Source organism: Vicugna pacos, unplaced genomic scaffold, assembly GCF_048564905.1.
Source record: "Vicugna pacos unplaced genomic scaffold, VicPac4 scaffold_20, whole genome shotgun sequence".
NCBI classification, from domain to species: domain Eukaryota; kingdom Metazoa; phylum Chordata; class Mammalia; order Artiodactyla; family Camelidae; genus Vicugna; species Vicugna pacos.
In genome coordinates this window covers 41,873,720-41,890,542 of record NW_027328741.1, presented here as the reverse complement: position 1 = coordinate 41,890,542, position 16,823 = coordinate 41,873,720, and the positions used below count along the sequence as shown (strand labels likewise).

Here is a 16,823-nt window from a genome sequence, read left to right as displayed (position 1 = left end):
GCTCTGCTGTTTTGCAAATTTCTGATTTCATATTCGGATGAGGCTGGGATACACCCAGAGCAGTATAAACCAGGCCCTACCTCCTGCCTATTGCTGGGGCATCCCTCAGGTCTGTGCCTTCTACTCAACCCTTTATTGAGCCCAGCTTTTGTCAGGAACCGAAGTACCTACCGAGATGGCAGGGGACGTCTCTCGTGGTCACGGTGGCCATCATTTCTATTGGTTGTGCTGAAACAGCTCTTCTGAGATCCCCCGGCCACCCTTGCTCAAACCTGAGGACAACACTGTCGTTTCTTTCCTAGGAGGAAGATCAATGCATGGTGTACATTATGACAATCTTGTGCCCAGGAATGCACGGGAAGTTCTCAGCTGAGTGAGGGGAGATGCCTCTGTGTCCCTGTGTCCCTGTATCTCTATCTGCTCACAGCGCCCTGCCACCGACTACTTAGCAAGAAAAGTGCTATTCACTATGATGTGTGTTTTGCAGACGTGTAGGTGATAGTCGTGTGACTCCTGTGTGGGCTTTGAGCTGGGATGTTGAAGAGCTTATAAATATCTCATCAACATGTATTTGAGGTGGCCTGGTGCCACACAGACTTGATTTATGAAGGCGTCAAGCCTGTACACGGTTTGGAAACAACTTGGTTTTGATCAGTTCCACTGCATGCATGACTCGCTGCTAATCTCTGGGTGTTTTTTTCATTTTAGATTTGTTCACCCAGTGTCTTGCTTATGCTGAGAAATACTTTTATTTCACAAGAATATTCTCTGATTCTTTGTTTTCACACATCAAGTTTTTTAATTCCTTTAAAAATTGTTCTGTGTTTATAATGCCTCCTTATTTCTATCATCTCTAGTTTCCCAGTGGCCTGAGCCATTCATCAAATTTTATGTAGGAACCATTCCACCAAAAGAAATCCCCTCGTCATAATACCTTTTGAGGAAAATATTATTCTTTAAGTCTCTAACACTAAATCTTAGAACAAGCATGGAACATTTCTTGTAGTTAAAACATGTTCATGCAAAAAGAAACTTGATATTTTCATTGAAGAATGTTGATTTTAATAACTTTTACTAATGTGAATATTATTATTCGTAATTTAAGTAACAAAATAAAATCACAGTTATTTATTATTAAGATTGAAAACTATTTACACAGTCTCTCAATTAGAAGACTGAAGTGTATTTAAAAGATGGAAAAATACCCATGATGACACCATCTTTTTTATTAACTAAATATCAAGAACTGTGCAGGGTTAAGATTTGACCACCTGCAAGCTGCCAAGTTAGCATGAGGTAGTTTGTGGATGCTGCCAGAAGACAGGACACTCCCCCAGGATCAGAGACAAAGAACTTCCTGCCAGCAGAGCAGGCAGCCTGTGGTTCATGTCCATGTTGGTTCCTGAGTTCCTTTCCTATTGCTGTTGTAACAAAGGACCACAGACTCAGTGGCTTAAAGTAACACACATCCATTTTCTCAGTGTTCTAGGGTGCAGAAGTGCGAAGTCAATGTCAGTGGGCTAAAACCAACGTGTGGCCAAGGCTCCGTTCCACACCGAGGCTCTTGGGAGGGATTCATCTTCCTACCTTTCCCAGCTTGCAGAGGTGCTCACACTCCTTGGCCCAGGGCCCTGTGTCACTGTGACTTCTGCTTTCACTTCACATCTCTGTCTCTGACCAATCTGCCTGTCTCCTCTAAGGACCTCTGTGATGACGTTTGCTTTCCCACAGTGATCTGCCATCCCAAGGTCCTTGACAGTCACACCTGCAGAGTCCCTTTTGCCATGCACAGTGACATATTCCCAGGTACTAGGTATCAGACAGTGGACATATTGGGGGCCATTATTCTACCAAGTTGTTCTTTTTGCCCCAATGGTTCTTGTCCATCCCACATGCAAAATGCATCCACCTCATCCCAACACCCTCCAGAGTCTCATTTACTACAACATCAATTCAAAGTCCAACATGTAGTCTAACTATTATCAGCTCAAAAGCCTAAATATTTTCATCCTCATCACCTAAATCAGGCGTGATTGAGACCCTGGGTGTGATCTTCTCTGCTCAAAATCCTGCAATGGCTTCTCATTTCACTCAGTGAAGAAGCTAGAGTCCTTATGGTGACCTTACAGCTTTCCTCCCCCTCCGCAAGCTGAGCTCATCTCCGGTTTTCTCCATGGCTCACTCCACTCCAGCCACACTGGCCTCCCTGCTGGCTCTTGGGGACATCAGACATGCACCCACAGGCCTGTTGCCCTGGCCGGTCTCTGTCAAAGTCATATGCTGAACCCCCAGGACTACATAACATGACACCATTTGGTAATAGGGTTGTTGCAGATGTAATTGGTTAAGAAGAGGTCATTAGGGTGGGCCCTAATCCAGTATGACTTGTGTCCTGATAAAAAGGGGCAATGTGGGCACAGACACGTGTACATGGGAGATGACGTGATGAGATGTGGAGAGAAGACGGTCGTCTCCAAGCCAAGGAGAGAGGCCTGGACCAGCCTCTCCCTCCCAGCCCTCAGGATGAACCAGCCCTGCTGACACCCTGCCTGCAGACTCCCCGCCCCCAGGGCTGTGAGACAGTGAGCCTCTGTGATTCCCGTCACCCAGTGTGCGGTGCTATGTTAGAGGTAGCTCAGCAACTAGCACCCCCTTCTGAAGGTCTTCAGTAAGGCCAGCTCTGGCCATCTCATTTTAAATTGGAAACTGCCTTCCCCTTGTCTCTGCCCCAGAAACTGCCTCTCTCTGATCATATTATTTCTATCACCTTCTAGAATACCATATATTTCACATGACTGTCACGACTGTAGTTTATATTCTGCTCTTCCTCACTCCTACAGGGACAAGGATCCTTATTTGTTCACTGACGGTCCTCAGGTGTCTTGGCCAGTACTCGTGGCACAGCATCAATACAAATTGGCCACATGCAGGGAGGGATGATTCCTTACATTCACAGAGGAGTGAACGAAGATTCCGGGGGACTGAGTGTTTCGCTCAGGCACAGAGCTGGTAAGTGTCAGGCCAAGGTGGGTTTCAGGTACCTATGAACCTGAGGGAGGCTTGAGTGATTACCTTTCCATTGATAAGTATTTCTCAGGTGTCTCTTTTTCTGGCTCTAACTTTTGACCTCTTTCTGTTATTTTTCTAAGCTTTCAACCAGTTTTAAGTTTCAATTATGCTTTGTCTCAGGTAAATGAAATCTGTAAATTTTTTAACTCATTATTTGTTTCATCTAAATATATTGTGATTAGTGATAATGTCTTATTTCTGGCATCTTGTTTTGTGATTTCTATTTGCTTTGCTCTGCTTTTCTCCTGCCTGTTATATATCTTGCAGTCATGGTTAAGGGCAAGGCGTCTAGACACTGCCTATCTGGGATTGATTCCCTCACTTGCTAACCATGTAACCAGGATATTTAATCACTTTGAAACTCAATTTCTTCATATACAAAAAGTGGTACTATACACCTCAAAGACTGTGAGCATTTAGTGATAAAATATATGAAGAACTTAGAATAGTGACCGGCCTATTTTGCATTCTTCATTTTGACTTCTGTATTTTCATTCTCTTTTAAACAATTACATTAGAGATTACTGTTGAATTTTAATGAACACCCTAGATATTGAAGATTAAAATGTTACTTAACTCATACATTGAATTTTATATACCAAATGATATCTGTATTTTGTTTCCATAAGTTCTGTATAGTTCTTAAAAAAAATTGATCTGTTTTCTTTTTCATGATGTCCTTATTGTTCACTATGTTATATAAGATTCATTTTATCTTTTTTAAAATTTTTTATTGATTTATAAACATTTTACAATGTTGTGTCTAATTCCAGTGTTCAGCACAATTTTTCAGTCATTCATGGACATATACACAATCATTGTCACTTTTTTTCTCTCTGATTTATCATAATATTTTGTGTATATTTCCCTGTGCTATACAGTGTAATCTTGTTTATCCATTCTACAATTTTAAAATCCCAGTCCATCCCTTCCCACCCTCCACCACCCTGGTAACCACAAGTCTGTATTCTCTTTCTGTGAGTCTATTTCTGTCCTGTATTTATGCTTTGTTTTTGTTTGTTTTTGTTTTTGTTTTTTAGATTCCACATATGAGCGATCTCATATGGTATTTTTATTTCTCTTTCTGGCTTACTTCACTTAGAATGACGTTCTTCAGGAGCATCCATGTTGCTGCAAATGGCATTATGTTGTCGGTTTTTATGGATGAAAAGAAATCCATTGTATAAATATACCACATCTTCTTTATCCAGTCACCTGTTGATGGACATTTAGGCTGTTTCCATGTTTTGGCTATTATGAATAGTGCTGCTATGAATATTGGGGTGCAGGTGTCATCCTGAAGGAGATTTCCTTGTGGATACAAGCCCAGGAGTGGGATTCCTGGTTCATATGATAAGTCTATTCCTAGTCTTTTGAGGAATCTCCACACTGTTTTCCATAGTGGCTGCACCAAACTGCATTCCCACCAGCAGTGTAGGAGGATTTCCCTTTCTCCACAGCCTCTCCAGCATTTGTCATTTTTGGATTTTTGAATGACGGCCATTCTGACTGGTGTGAGGTGATACCTCATTGCAGTTTTGATTTGCATTTCTCTGATAATTAGTGATATTGAACATTTTTTCATGTGCTTTTTGATCATTTCTATGTCTTCCTTGGAGAATTGCTTGTTTAGGTCTTCTGCTCATTTTTGGATTGGGTTGTTTAATTTTTCTTATTGAGTCGTATGAGCTGCTTATATATTCTGGAGATCAAGCCTTTGTCGGTTTCACTTGCAAAAATTTTCTCCCATTCCGTAGGTATTCTTCTTGTTTTACTTCTGGTTTCCTTTGCTCTGCAGAAGCTTGTAAGTTTCATTAGGTCCCATTTGTTTATTCTTGCTTTTATTTCTTCTAGGAGAAAATTTTTGAAATGTATGTCAGATAATGTTTTGCCTATGTTTTCCTCTAGGAGGTTTATTGTATCTTGTCTTATGTTTAAGTTTTTAATCCATTTTGTGTTGATTTTTGTATATGGTGTAAGGGAGTGTTCTAGCTTCATTGTTTTACATGCTGCTGTCCAGTTTTCCCAACACCATTTGCTGAAGAGACTGTCTTTATTCCATTGTATATTCTTGCCTCCTTTGTTGAAGATGAGTTGACCAAAAGTAAGTGGGTTCATTTCTGGGCTTTCTATTCTGTTCCATTGGTCTATATGTCTGTTTTGGTACCAATACCATGCTGTCTTGATGACTATAGCTGTATAGTATTTCTGAAGCCTGGGAGAGTTATTCCTCCAGCCTCTTTCTTTCTCTTCAGTAATGCTTTGGCAATTCTAGGTCTTTGATGGTTCCATAATTTTTATTATGATTTGTTCTACTTCTGTGAAATATGTCCTGGGTATTTGGATAGGGATTGCATTAAATCTGTAGATTGCCTTGGGCAGTGTGACCATTTTAAAAATATTGATTCTTTCAATCCAAGAGCATGAAATATCTTTCCATTTTTTAAAGTCTTCTTTAATTTCCTTCATCAATGGTTTATAGTTTTCTGTGTATAATATTTCACCTCTTTGGTTAGATTTATTCCCAGATATTTTATTACTTTGGGTGCTATTTTAAAGGGGATTGTTTCTTTACTTTCTTTTTCTGTTGATTTATCGTTAGTGTAAAGAAATGCAACTGATTTTTGAACGTTAATTTTGTAATCAGCTACTTTGCTGAATTCTTCAATCAGCTCTGGAAGCTTTTTGGTGTACCTTTTAGGGTTTTCTATATATAGTAACATGTCATCAGCATTTAATGACAGTTTTACCTCTTCTTTTCCAATTTGGATCCCTTTTATTTTTTTCTCTTGCCTGACTGCTGTGGCTAGGACTTCCAGGACTATGTTGAATTGGAGTGGTGATAGTGGGCATCCTTGTCTTGTCCCAGATTTTAGTGGGAAGTTTTTGTGTTTTTCACCGCTGAGTACTATGCTGGCTGTAGGTTTGTCATATATAGCTTTTATTATGTTGAGATATGTTCCCTCTATACCCACTTTGGCGAGAGTTTTTATTATAAATGGATGTTGAATTTTATCAAATTCTTTTTCTGCATCGATTGAGATGATCATGTGTTTTCTGTCCTTTCTCTTGTTGATATGATGTATTACATTGATTGATTTCCGTATGTTCAACCAGCCTTGTGTCCTTGGGATGAACCCCACTTGGTCATGATGTATAATATTTTTTATGTGTTGTTGGGTTCTATTTGCTAAAGTTTTGGTGAGGATTTTGGCGTCTATGTTCATCAGTGATATTGGCCTATAATTCCCTTTTTTTGTAGTGCCTTTGCCTGGTTTTGGTATCAGGGTGATGGTGGCTTCATAGAATGAGTTTGGGAGTATTCCCTCCTTTTCAATTGTCTGGAAGAGTTTGAGAAAGACTGGTATGAGTTCTTCTTTGTATGTTTGGTAGAATTCCCCAGTGAAGCCATCCGGTCCTGGACTTTTATTTGTAGTGAGGTTTTTAATTGCTATAACTATTTCTTTCTAGTGATCGGATTGTTCAACTGTTCAGTTTCTTCTTGATTCAGTTTTGGTGGACAGTAGATTTCCAGAAACTTGTCCACCTCCTCTAGGTTATCCAGTTTGTTTCCATGTAGTTTTTCATAATATTCTCGTATGATATTCTGTATTTCTATTTTGTTTGTTGTAATTTCTGCATTTTCCTTTCTTATTTTGCTAATTTGTGCTCTCTCTTTTTTCTTCTTTGTGAGTTTGGCCAGAGGTTTGTCGATTTTATTTACTTTTTCAAAAAACCAGCTTTTGGTTTGGTTGATTTTTTCTATGGTCTTGTTAATCTCTATTGTATTTAATTCCTCTCTGATCTTAATTATTTCCTTCCTTCTGCTGCTTTTTGGGCTTTTTGTTCTTCTTTTTCTAATTGATTCAGTTGGTGGGTTAACTTGTTTATTTGAGATTGTTCTTCTTTTTTGAGGAAGGCCTGTATCGCTATAAACTTCCATCTTAGCACTACCTTTGCTGTGTCCCATAGGTTTTTAGTGGTTGTGCTTTCATTATCATTTGTTTCAAGGTATTTCTTAATTTCAGCTTTGATTTCCTCATTGATCCATTGTTTTTTTCAATAACATATTGTTCAATCTCCATGCTTTCCTTTTTTTCTCCTTTGTTTCACCGTTGTTGATTTCTAGTTTCATGGCATTGTGGTCAGTAAAGATGCTTGAGATAACTTCTATCTTCTTAAAATTGTTCAGGTTTCTTTTGTGCCCAAGTACATGGTCGATCCTGGAAAATGTTCCATGTGCGCTTGAAACGAATTTATATCCTATTTTGGGAGTGTAATGCTCTGAAAATATCCACCAAATCTAGTTTTTCTATTGTAGTATTTAATTTCTCTGTTGCCTTGTTTATTTTCTGTCTGGAAGATGTGTCTAGTGATGTTAATGCAGTGTTAAAATCTCCAACTATGATTGTATCCCCATCAATATCCCCCTTTATCTCTGTTAGTAATTCTTGTATGTACTTAGGTGCTCCTATATTGGGTGCATATATATTAACGAGTGTAGTATCTTCATCTTGTATCACTCCTTTAGTCATTATAAAATGTCCCTCTTTATCTTTCTTTATGGCCTTTGTTTTAAAGTCTGTTTTGTCTGGAATCAGTATTGAAATACCTTCTATTTTGGCTTTTCCATGTGCATGGTATATCCTTTTCCATCCTTTCGCTCTCAATCTATATGTTTCCTTCTCCCTAAAGTGGGTCTCTTTTATGCAGCATATTGAAGGTTCTTGCTTTATTATCCAGTCTGCCACTCTATGTCTTTTGACTGGAGCATTTAGTCCATTAACATTTACAGTAATTAATTATAGATGTGTGTTTATTGCCATTTTAAACTTATCTTTGCAGTTGAATTGGTATATCCTCTTTGTTCCTTTCTTCTTCCTTTTGTGGTTTCATAATTTTCCTTTGTATTATCATTGATTTTAGTTAATTTTTGTGACTCCCTTGTAAATTTTTGGCTTGTGGTTATCCTTTTTTTTAATCTATTAACCCATTACTATAACTGTTTGTATTAAACTGATAGTAACATAATCTCAAACCCATCCTATCGTTAAAACATTTAAAAAAGAAAGAAAAAATATTCTATATTTCCCTGCCTCCCTCTCCCACTCTCAGTGATTTGCATGTCTTCTTTTATAATTTCGTGTTTACTTTATTTGTAATTCATGAATTATCACCTTTCCAGTTGTGAGTTTCTCATTTCTGTAGCATTCTGCTTCTTTTCTATTTAGAATAGCCCTTTCAGTATTTCTTTTAGCATGGTTTTAGTGTTGTTACCAAACTCCTGCAGCTTATTTTTGTCTGTGAAACTCTTTATTTTTCCTTCTATCCTAAAGGATAGCCTTGCTGGATAAAGTATCCTAGGTTGCATCTTTTTTTCATTCAGGGCTTTGAATATATCTTGCCACTCCCTTCTGACCTGTAGTATTTGTGTGCAGAAATCAGCTGAGAGCCTTATGGGGGTTGCCTTGTAACTTAATCTTTGCTTTTCTCTTGCTGCCTTTAGAATCATTTCTTTATCCTTGACTATGGCCATCTTGATTATGATATGTCTTGGTGTGGGTATATTTGGGTTCTTCCTGTTTGGGACCCTCTGAGCTTCCTGTACTTGGATATCTGATTCCTTCTTTAAGTTTGGGAAGTTTTCAGTCATGATTTCTTCAAAAACCTTTTCAATCCCCTTTGATCCTTCTTCCCCTTCTGGGAACCCTATTATGCGAAGATTGGTACACTTTATATTATCCCATAAGTCCCTTATGCTATTTTCATTATTTTTTTATTTGCTTATCTTGTAGTTCTTCTGAATGGTTGCTTTCTATTGCCCTGTCTTCTAGATCACTAATTCGTTCCTCTGCATTATCTACTCGGCTTTGCACAGCTATTAGGTCATTCCTCATCTCTGTCAATGAGTTTACCCATTCTACTTGGCTCTTCTTTATAGCTTCAATTTCATTTTTGACATATTATATATCTCTAAGCACTATCTCTTTTAATTCCTTCAGCAATTTGCTCACTCCTTTTTTGAAATCTTGATCCAGTAGTCTATCGATATCTATTTCATTGATCTTTCTTTCAGGGGATTTCTCTTGTTCTTTTAATTGGGAAAGGTTTCTCTGCTTCCTCATCTTGCTCATACCTCTGTGGCACTGTGGTTTATGGAGTATCGGTTGTCTAATTTGGATCTTAAGTATTTTATCTATCTAATGCCCATTTAGGAATAGAACTTAGGAAAGAAAAGGAAAAAATAAGAGAGGGAGAACGAATTTTATAAGAAGGGAGAAAGAGGGTTTGAAACAGTGTATAATGAATAATAGATGCGCGAGTTGAAGCAGAGAATTAATCAGGTTGAGACGTCCTTTTAAAATCTTTAAAATATAAGGGGGGGAGATGAATAGATGTATTTGAAACCTGTGTCTAATCAATAACAGGACATCAAAACCCAAGAGAAATAGAAATGAATTAAGAAGTAAAAATTATGAGAGTAATAGAAAATAGAACAGGTAAAAACAGATTTTAAAAAAAAAGGGGGGGTTGTCGGTGTTCTCCTGGAGTCTGTGTGCTTTTAATGTGAAGTCCTTCTGTCTTCGTCCTGTTTTGGAAGCTCAGCTTGTTTTCATAGGCCCTCCGTTGGCGCCCTCTTCTGTACTGCTCCCAGCACCTGTCGGCAAGCAGACCGCACCTCCTCCTAACACGGGGTCAGGTGCAGCTCTCCTCTGCTGTCAGCGGGCGGGCGGGTCACTGCCCCTCCGGATGGCGCAGTCAGATGTTGCAGACTGGCCAGGCAGGAGGGCCGGTCGTGCCCCCTCCCAGCACCTCGGTCAGGGGCTGTGTTCCTGCCCGACAGGCGGGGGGCCGCTCTCCCTCTACCTGCGCCACCGGTAGCTCAGCTGCTCTGTGCAGCTGCGATCTCCGCCCTGATCGGCGCTCCGCACTTGTGCTCCGGGAAGACCGAGGGACAGCCTTGTCCCTGCTCAGGGCCAAAACCCAGCTCCTTCTTTGTCTTTGTGAAGCAAGTTCTCTGAGGGACCAGGATGGAAGGATCCTATCTGCCCCGGGATGTAGGCCCGTCTCAGTCTGGCCCTTGAGGCTGCTAAGCCCTTCGGTGCGGATGCAGGTTTCGCCCCCGCCCCCGCTTGGATGCTCAGCACCGGACGATATGGCGGCTCTGCCTGAGCCCCACCTCTCTTCCCCCAAAAAGTTTCCGTGGGTTTTCAGAGATGGGGGTATGCAACCTTCCCCCCAAGAGCACATCAACCTTGCTGTTTTATGCAGGGCCCAGGTTGTTCTGCCCTGTACACCCACAGCCACGGCGCTCAGCCACTTGCAGTCCCCTGGGGCTGCCTCCGTGCAGCCGCCCCCGTCCTCCGCCCGGCTTGTGCAACATGGCCCTGCCCGCCGCTGCCGGCCCACGTCTCAGGCTGGGCTTCGGGGGTACGCTCTGTGCCCGTTTAACATAGTTCTCTCAGACAAGGGCTGCTCTGTACAGATGCGAGCCCCGGAGGTTCCCCCTCCTCCCCGCTGGCCTCTTAGTTGGAGAGGGGAGACCAGCGAGCGAGCGTCAGTCCTCCTTTGCCGCTCCCATCCCGCGGGAACCCTCCCGCGGTGCTTTGCCTTTTGTTCTTTCTTTTTTCCTTTTCTCCTACCAGATTTTTGGCATCTTTATCTTTTGAAGACGGCGATGTTCTGTCGGAGTTTCGCAGGTGCTCATGTTGGCTGAGTGGGTCTGTAGATGTGGGTCTTGGTGTATTTATGGGAGAGGGTGACTTACGAGCGTCCTTCTACTCCTCCATCTTCTCCGTCTTTTCAGATCCTTTATTCACTTTTTAATTGAGTTCTCTTTTTATTGTGGATTTGTAGGAGGTTTTTTTTATTTGAAGATACAAATTCCTAATCAGATAAATGATTTGAAAAAATGTTCTCCTGTCTGTTGTTTTTTCACTTTCTGGATGGTATCCTTTGAAGCAAAGTTTTACATTTTGATGAATTCCAATTTATCACTCTTTTCTTTGTTCTTTGTGCTTTGGGGTAATAGTTAAAATCTGAGGTATTTTATTTAAACGTTTATATATAAAATAACTTAATTCTTAGGACCATTCAAGGAGACGGGTGCTGTTGTTGCCCCAGTCTATGGATAGGAGACTGAGATGCAGAAAATTTCACTGACATATCAGTGTCACAGCTACCCAGTGCTGTGGGAGTTCAGACCCTCATGTTTGTCCCCAGCATCTGTGATGTTCACCAACATGCTCCACTCCTTCCTGGATTCATTAATGAAAAAGTCTTTCCTTTTTTGATTTCTTGTTAGTTTGTTTTCTCATTGGGGACCTCATCCCTTCATTTTCCTTGCAGAGATCAGTGTAGGTTTATTTTAGGTCTCATGTAGGCGGAAACATTTCTATCAGTTTACTTCTTTTTTACTCACTCTCGAGTGATGATTGATGCTAGTTGACCTAATCAATTCATGCTCAAGCCTTTCCTGCTCATCACACTCACTAAAAACAGAGCCATGACTTACAGAATGCTCAAAGAAGAATGTACCTGAGTGATTTTATTTTTCTAACAATCAAACCAATCAAATAAAAACCCCGGTGTTGACACAGATTATAAGCCCTCCAGAATAGGGTCACTGTCTTCCTTGTATTTCATTTGTTTTGTCACAGTGTCTGGATAATGCCTTGCTGTCCAACAGTTTTGTGAGGATATGGTGCTCGTGAATCATTGTAAGGACAGAATTTTGACAACAGACTGTGTTGTTCATTTCACGAGGGAAAAGATCATATATTAATACTGCTCAGATATATTTAAAAATTAAACTTGGAATTTTGAAAAGAGTTCAAGAAACCATACAAAGATCTTTTCCACTAATTTTAGGTCTATCTTAGACACATTATGGTTATATAGCAGAGTAACTTATCAACTAGATTTGACAAGAGGTGTGTATTATTGATTATTTGTTTTAGTTGAAATATTCTACCTGGGATAAAGTAATCAATGCCCATAAATGAACATATATGTTTGTATTTCTATGCAACATGGGAGCAGACTTCATATGTTTCTATATAATATATATGACTGTGTGTTTTAATCTGTCTGTCTGTTTTTATAGTTTTTCAGCAATGTTGTAACTTTAGAATTCTTCTAAGATATGCACTCCCGATACTACTGCAGTTTGTACTGTGTATCCTGTCTTATGCATGGGATTCCACTGTCCCCTCAGTGAGGAATTTCCTCTCCTATTGAGTTAGTAGCAGATTTAAAGGAACTGTGATATCTAGGCCTTTGCTCTCCATGTGTTTGCTGTGGGCTGTCAATCACGATTTTCCCTTTGAGTTTTCATTGTTCAATTAGAATTTTTGAAAATAACTGTTAATATGTTTCACCGGTCTCCCTAGAAACTTGATGTATTTCTGCTATTCGGTTTTCAATTTATGAAAATTGTAAATGCACACTTGTTTTAAAGTAGTCCCTTTGATTTAAAAGATACCTTACTTTATATTTTTCTTATTCTTTCAGGTATATTCATTGTACACAATTTAGAAAATAAGGATAAACACAGTAATAACTTAAAAATGGCCTCTAATATCATCTGGAGGTACAGCTGTAGGGTTTGAAATTGAGAATTACAAGTCCTCTCACGTTGTTCTTCTTTTTCAAGTACGTTTTGGTTACTGAGACCCTCGAATTCCCATATGAATTGTAGCAGCAACTAGTCAGTTTCTGCAGAGGAGCCCGCTGGGATTGTGATGGAGACCACGTTGAATATACGGATCACTCTTGGGAGCACTGCCATTCCAAGAGCACTTTCTTTTGATAGAGGAATGTGTGTGGAGTGTCTGTCCTGGTATTTAGGTCTTCTTTAATTTTGTTTCAACAATGCATAGAGTTTACAGAGTATTATTTTACTTTTTTTCTTTGCCTTTATACTGAGGACAAGTGTGCAATGTACCGGGATCAGAAGTGTATTTGAGCCCCGCCACTTGCTGCCAACATGGACGCTGCACTCTTGCTTTGCCCTCTGTAAAATCTTGCATGAAATGAGACGTCGGTAATTCTCTCTTGAATGAATGATTATATGATTGTTGGATGATGCTTGAGAGTCCTTGTGATGATGTCATTTTCCCAGCCTTTCCCCTCTTTTTAACTATGCCGTTTCTCTTCCTTTCCTCCAGCCTGGTTTTCAGCCTGCCTGTGGCATTGATTTTCCCTGTCTGTAAACTCATCCTTTCACTGGTTCATGATAATGTTAAATGGGGACTGCGAAAACTTTCTAGATGACAAGAAAGAGCAAATCGATTGCATGCTAGTATTTTTAAAGTGTGTTATTCTTTTATCGATTGAAATTAAATCAGGCTGACCCCCTGAGCCCTCCCGTGAGCTGTTTTCGCCTTCCTACATGTGATAGTGCTCTTGTTGCTGCATGTGCCCTACCCCCAGTCTTGGTTTTGGAGTAGAGTAAGTCACCATCAGTGGAGCCCTCTCTTTAAAAGTTGAAGAGAACATTTGCCCCTTCTCTCTCATTGGGGACTTGGATGAGATGAGGTACCAAATAAAGAATGGAGCCCCACCTCATTCTGACCCCTGCTCTTTCCGTTGCTTTCTCCAGGGGAAAAGAGCACAATTCAACAATATAAAGATTAATTGTGAGCTAATGAGATAGACAAGACAACCGAATATTTATTAAATATCCTTTCATGTCGGAAACAAATGGATTATACACACAAAAAGCACACAAAGCACGGTAGTAACTTGATTACAAATGTGGGTCCGAGTTCAAGTCCTGCTCTGGAGTGACCAGTCCTGTGAGATGGAGAACTGGTAGGTCAGCTTAGCCTCTCCTGGACTTGTTTTCTGTCCTGCAGGGATGGGGCTCCCAAGGCATCCCTTCCCCCGTAAATGTGCTCAAGGGTGTAAATGACGTGCGTGGGGAGCCCCAGCACAGCTGCTCATTTCTCCTAAGAGCAGGATAGAATGGATTTGCGGAGATGGCTTTATGACCACACCGTGTAGACTCTCAGTGTTCCAAAGGGATGCTTTGTGGTTTGGAGATGGGATTCTCACTTCTGTAAATACCCAATGATTGTGTTATAGCGCTCATCTGATTTGAATCTATTCTTTAGAAAGTACATATTGTAGATAATATTTTCCAAGAATGCGTGCTTTTTTCTTTTATTATTTATAGTTCTACCCTCTCATCTCTTGGTGTGACTTTACATGGAATCCTGGAAACAGCCCTAAGCTACTTGCCTCTTCACACTTCTCTGTGGTGGTTTTCTTACCTGACTAGAAGAGGATTTTATATAGGAAATTTTCTTTGTTCCCCTTTTCTTGAAGTCTCTCTGTCTGTCTGCCCATCTCTCACCTGTCCATCTGTCCATTTCTCTACCCACTCATTCTTCTGACTTGTTCCAAGTAGCACTTCAGGCAGCTTAAAGAAGAACAGATGCCAAATAAACAGGTGAGAAAATGGGGCCAAGTTCAGACAGTGAGGTTAGGAGGCAAGCCTGTGTGAGGGTTGCAGGCGTGAGACACACGCCTCTGCCCTGTGCCTTATAAGATGGACATCAAGAGTGTGCACGAGGCTCCCAGCAGACACAGGGAAACAGGGTTTGTGGGAGATGCTCGCTGGCTGTGAAATAAATAAGTGGCTAAGGAGAAGCCCAACCTTTCCAGCTACTAAGGCTTAGGAGAATATTTTGATTGTCTTCCAGAATCAGAGTATTTCATCTTTTATTTGTCAGAGTTCTACATATAGTTGGTTACATTCTATACCTGGAAATTTCTCCCAAACTCCTTCCTACGTGAGTCCCATGGCTCGGGAATGGGGCGGTTCTGCTCATTGACTGTGTTTGGACAGAAAAAGAAAATGACAGCCTCCAAGGAGCCTGGGATTTGTCAGTTATGTTTTGTCAGTGCTGTAGATTTCAGAGAATGCTTTCACAGTTTCTCTCCATCTGAGGCAGCAGCGTGCTCTCTTAACAGCATTAGGAGCTCAGTGCCACGGGATGGTGGGGGCTGACTGCACTGCCGTCAAGACATCTAAGGTAGTCACTACAGGCGTGGTGCTTTTACATATGCATTTCATATTCTTTAATAGAAGGTCTCAACAGGAAGTTAATTAACTGAGTTAATTAACATTTAATAAATATGATGCTTTGTTGAAAAGACAGTTATAGGCAAAATATAAGCTGTAAAGATTTTAAGAACAGTTTCATTACTGAAATTTCATTAGGGAAGATTCACAGTTTATCTTATTTATGCCTCTCTTTTAAAGTAACAAAGAAACAAGACAGAAAAAGCAGAAGATGATTTCTGTTCTTCCTCTCGGCTTGCAGGTGCCCTCACCTCCAGTGGCATCCATCCAGACACCAGCACTGACACTGGCCGTGCTCAGAACTGCCTCAGCCCTGAAGACACAACTGACAAATAGAAGGGGGCCACGTCCTGTTACAGCAGGTGATCTCAGTTTGTGGGTCGTTATGTAACTGCGCTGTGTTTATAAGGATCGCCCTTTCTACATTGCGTGACGTTGCTGCGGTGTCTCCTAGTTACTTGTTTCTGTATGTACTCGTGTATTTTCTCCAATGAGTGGTACTACACTTCTTAAAATGTTTTTTTAGATGAAAAATAGTGTATTTAATATAATAAGTCTGAGAAAAGGGACAAAATGGACTATCCTGGTCCCACAATTCAGAGATAATAATTAACACTTTAACATCTATTTTCTGTTCTTTTCGTCAGTGTGTATCAATTATCTCATAAAAACCAGCGAACACGCTGGGCCTCTTTACTGTGTGGAGACTTCCATTTTCCATTTGGCTTTTTATGTGTTTTTCTACAATATTCTAACTCCCCTGGCATGATTTTTAATGACCAGTATAGCATTCTGTCTTGTGGAGACATCGTCCATTTTACTTCGGACTTAAATTAACCTTTAAATTCCAAGTATACTTTACTGAAATACCAAAAAGAGAACTGTGGTGGTACCGATAGACCCCTATATTACTTCCCCTTATTTCCTGAGGGTAAAAGCTGTTGACAATGTGGTATATATATTTCATGAAATTTATGCCTATATATATATATATATATACACATACATACATAGATACATACATGAATCTGAGAAATCCATGTATATGTGTGTGCATATATGCTTTATTGAAAAATAAGGTCATACTATATGTTTTCTGCAGCTCGCTTTATTCACTCAGGTGTATATCATAGACATCCTCCCAATCCAGAATCACCCGGTCCTTTCAGATAGAGTGGAGGGGTCCCCTGATGTGCAGGTGTGGTCTCCTGTGCAAGGACACATTTGGTGGGAGATTGCTGTGGACAAGACCCAGGACCACGCTGAAACTCCGGCCCCCTGAGACACCACAGCTCGCTGTGATTTACTGCATAATTTTCTTGATGGTGGACACTTAAATTTTCTCCATTTTCCACTGTCAAAAAGATGTTTGACTGGCATGCTTCTTCTGCAAATATTCCTGTGATCTCATATGAGTATTCCTCTAGTTAAGGCTTCTGGAAATTTAGTCCCTGGATGTGACATTTACATTCATCACAGGCTCTTTTCAAGTGACTCTAGAAATTCCTTCTCCAGTGGGGAATGAAAAGATGTAGAATAACTTATGTAACCAATTCTATATCGCTGGATATGATTTCAGTTCATGTTTTCTTCCCACCATTGTAAACAGTGCTGTGAAAATATCCTGATGACTACATCTTTTTGAACTAAATTTTTCTAAATT

At 40.2% G+C, this 16,823-nt stretch overlaps 1 long non-coding RNA gene across 1 annotated transcript; it reads left to right on the top strand.

Moving 5' to 3' along the window:
• Window positions 1-300: 300 nt before the first annotated feature.
• Window positions 301-16,389, top strand: LOC140693998 (uncharacterized). Its single transcript, XR_012069720.1, has 5 exons — window positions 301-373; window positions 1,482-1,605; window positions 2,841-3,009; window positions 15,402-15,522; window positions 16,263-16,389. It is a non-coding gene; the product is annotated as an uncharacterized lncRNA (long non-coding RNA).
• Window positions 16,390-16,823: the final 434 nt, after the last annotated feature.